This window comes from Artibeus jamaicensis, unplaced genomic scaffold, assembly GCF_021234435.1.
Source record: "Artibeus jamaicensis isolate MK-2021 breed Jamaican fruit bat unplaced genomic scaffold, CSHL_Jam_final contig_426, whole genome shotgun sequence".
NCBI classification, from domain to species: domain Eukaryota; kingdom Metazoa; phylum Chordata; class Mammalia; order Chiroptera; family Phyllostomidae; genus Artibeus; species Artibeus jamaicensis.
In genome coordinates, this window is record NW_026521826.1 from 14,863,126 (window position 1) to 14,866,904 (window position 3,779).

General features: G+C 51.5%; 1 protein-coding gene across 11 annotated transcripts in view; it reads right to left on the reverse strand.

The window, feature by feature from the left end:
• Positions 1-1,446, reverse strand: part of ZMYND11 (zinc finger MYND-type containing 11) — a 147,460-nt gene extending 146,014 nt beyond the window's left edge. For 7 of the 11 annotated variants that reach the window (XM_037156357.2, XM_037156348.2, XM_037156332.2 and 4 more), the window contains exon 1: positions 1,079-1,169. The gene's annotated coding sequence lies outside the window, so the exon portion shown is untranslated. The other 4 variants (XM_053665854.1, XM_037156312.2, XM_037156304.2 and 1 more) reach the window with 4 other exon arrangements.
• Positions 1,447-3,779: the final 2,333 nt, after the last annotated feature.

Below are 3,779 nucleotides of genomic sequence, written 5' to 3' on the forward strand. Positions count from 1 at the left end.
ACGCCGCAGGCAGTCCCAGAGGCCTGGAGGACCTGCTAAGGAAGCTGAAGCTGAAGCCGCGCCGCCTTGGGTTCCCAGCCCCCGGGGATGCGGAGGGAGCCTCGCCTAAGTCCCTGGGGACCGCCACCCTAGCCTGGGTTATGGCTCCCAAACAACAAACCACGACGGCAAACACCCTCTCCTGCCCTCCTCACACTCACAGGGCCGCGTTCCGGCAGACTCCGAATCGGGACCGCGGGCCCTAAGGCCTGGCCGCGCGCGGAGAACGGGCCTTGCGTGCAAAGCTCACGCGACACCCCGGCTTCCCGGCCCAAGCAGGCCCAGCGCGGTCACCCTCCTTCGGCCTTCCCTTCCTGGCCCGCCGTAGGCGAGGGGGCGACGAGAGAACCCCCGCAGGCCCCGGGCCGCGGCACACAAAGCTCCACGGGCAACTCGGGGCCCTTCGAGTGAAGGCATGGGGTGGTCACACCCGCATGGAGCCTCGGGGAGGCTGCAGCCGGCCCGGGCTCCACAAAGCTCGGCGCCAACGCCACGGACGCCCCAGCGATGAACGCCCCCGCCTGCGCCCCCTTGCCCGCCGCGGAGCCTTTCCCTACCATTATGCTCCGGCCCTAGTCGCCGCCGCGGTGCCCGCCCTTCCCCTCCGCGCCCAGCCCCGCCACCGCGCCGCCTCCTCTCGGGTCTGGGCCGCGGGCGCGGGGGGGCCACCGGCCTCCGCCTCCCCGCCCCCCCCCCACAGGCTCGCTCTTCCCGGCTCTCCGCCGCCTTCTCCGGCTCCGGGGGGACGGCCTCCCCATCTACTCATCGCCGTAGGCCGGCCTCCCGCTCTCCCCAGTGTCTCCCCTGCACCGCGAGCCAGGCCTCCCTGGTATCTGCCGGCCGCCCTCCTCCCCGGTTCCATGGGCTGGGCCTCCCGCTCTCCCCGGGGTCTCCCCGCCGCCCCCCAGCCACCCGTAGCTTCACAGGGCGCCATGTTTACAGCTCGCACCTCGGCAGTGGGCGAGCGCCGGCGAGGGAAAGAGCGGCGGTGGTGGGCCGGCAGGGCCGGGGACGCGAAGGCCCCGCAGCCCGGACTTACGGGATCTCCTCGCCGAGCGGCGGGCCCGGGCGGGGCGGGAAGTTGGGGCGCCGCCGCCGGGAAAGTTTCCGTCCAGCGAGGACGCCGCGCGCTGCTCACATGTCGGTGTGGGCGCGGGAGGCCGCTCGCGGGCCGCCTCCTCCACCTCCGCCCGCCCCCGGACTTTATTGTGCGGCGCCGGCCGCACTGTGCGCTCGGGCTCCGGAATCCCTCCCGGCGGCCGGCGCCGCGCACGCCCACACCCACCTTCCCTCAGTCCTGTCCGCAGCGCCTCTACCCGAATTTGTTCCAGCATATTCTCACATCGCTGCACATGCACTTCACATTCACACACGTGGAAGCTACGTACGTGCCGGCGCGCGGTCGCGGAGCGGTGCACAAAGGTCCCGGCCCGCATTGTTCCGCGCGCGGGCCGCAGGTCTTGGCGGCGCCCGCCGGCGTCCGTCTCCTGTTGGAAGGACCTGTTTTATCGCGTGCAGCGAACCGAATTGCAGTCTTTACGAAGCATTAATTTTTATATTAACAGAATTGGAAGAGGTGTTTTAGTATCTCTTTAATTCTACCGACAAAAATAATTGCAGGGCTATGCTGATTCCTCATTCTAAACATACATAAATTGGACTTCGAAAAGAACAGGACCACCCATTGTCAATTAGACAAAAATACTACAAATTTGTGTAAAGAGAGCTAGGTTATCTTTAATGGTTTGTAATTCTAGATCTAACCAGAGAAGACCTCAATATGTGGTATAAGAAAGTCTGGAAGATAGCATACTGTTACGGATTCCACATATTTTTCCCTAAGGACCTTTCTCCACTAGGAGTTTGGATGGAAGACCTGTCAGCCAAAATTTCTGTTCCGATTCCCAGTGGACATATATGTACCTGAAAATCTTTGGGAAGAGACTGTCCAAGAAACTGTAGAATCCTAATCCAATCTTTGGGAAGAGACTGTCCAAGAAACTGTGGAATCCTAATCCAATTCATTAATCTTCTTGCATAGCTGGTCTCTAAGGCTAAGTTAGAATTTAGAAATGGGTGATGCTTGAATAGGTGTTCCTGTGCTGAGGTACACCAGTCAAAGAAGAAATCTTTCAGTCATCATAGCCTGGTTCAGGACATCCCAGAGTGGTTTTGGTTATCTCAAGGGACACCACAAAATAATTTTTTGACTCACTTAAATTTTTCAGATGAATTCAACAGAGGCCTTAAAGGATATCAGATAAAATCAAGCCAGACCTAGTTTGAGTACTGGACCAAAAATTCTAACAATAAACAGCTTTCAGTAAATCACCACCCCCCTTTCTTTGTCATCTGTAAAATAGAGGACTGCATGGCTCCACATATTTCACTGAGGCAACTCGAGTGAGACAACATACAATATATGTATAAAAGGAAGCTTACCTTTTAGGAAAGAAGCAACTGTGTAACTCCACATTTTTCTGCAATTAAATTTTGGGGGCATAACTTCAGTTTTTACTCCCAGATACTATCTCTCATTCCTAATACAAGTTAGAAAGCTTAGCCTCAACTTTCCCATTGATTTTTCCCTAAAATTTAAATCTTGGCTCCCTTTTCCCTTCAGAACAGTTTAATTTACCTCATTTCCGCCTCCACTGAGTATGTGGAAGCCAAGAGATCTGGGGGACAATGGTTTGGGATTGAGAGTTGGGAGGAAGCCAAATAACCAAATAGTTACATCCATACAACTTTGGTTATGTATTTACTTGCCAGATTGCCAAGAGGGGGTAAGGGGTGGAGGTGTCGGGAAATTGAGGAGAAAACAAAGAGCAGCAGGCTACAAGGATTGGTGTCAATGCAAATATTTTAGAGACAGTATCTGCCAAAGAAGGCCCCCCCAACACATAAAACTTCTCATTCTTCCCTAACCCTAACCAACACTCCTTACACTTAGCTAGTACCTGATTTGATTAGCATATCACTTTTTCCAGATTCTGTTTTAACAAATATGTATACAGAATAGGTATGGATTATTCAAAAAATTGATATGGAAATTTTATCTCAAAAAATAAACCAAATTATATATTTTTATCTTATACTACATACTTAAAAATAATCCAAATGACTTAAATAACATAATTGTAAAAACAGAAAGTAATTTTTCAAAAGATAGAAGAAAGTAGAGGTGAATATTTGTAATAATGAGGCTGGAGAAGAATATCCTAAGCCCTAAAGCAATGACTTTAGCACGAAAGAAAAGAGCCATAAAAGAAAACAGTATTAAATTAAAAAGACAACCAACTGTATGGGAAAACATATTTGCCAATGATACCTCAGACAAAGGTTTAATCTCCAAAATATACAAAGAACTTACACGACTCCACTCTAGGAAGACATCGAACCCAATTAAAAAATGGGAAAAGGACTTGAACAGACACTTCTCTAAAGAGGACATACAGAATATCCAGAGACACATGAAGAGATGCTCAATATCGTTAGCTATCAGAGAGATGCAAATTAAAACCACAATGAGATACCACTTTACACCAGTCAGGATGGCTATAATAGACAAAGCAACAAACAACAAATGTTGGAGAGGGTGTGGGGAAAAGGGGACCTTAGTTCACTGTTGGTGGGATTGCAGACTGGTACAACCATTATGGAAAACAGTATGGAATTTTCTCAGAAAAATAAAAATTGACCTGCCTTTTGACCCAGCAATTCCACTGCTAGGATTATAC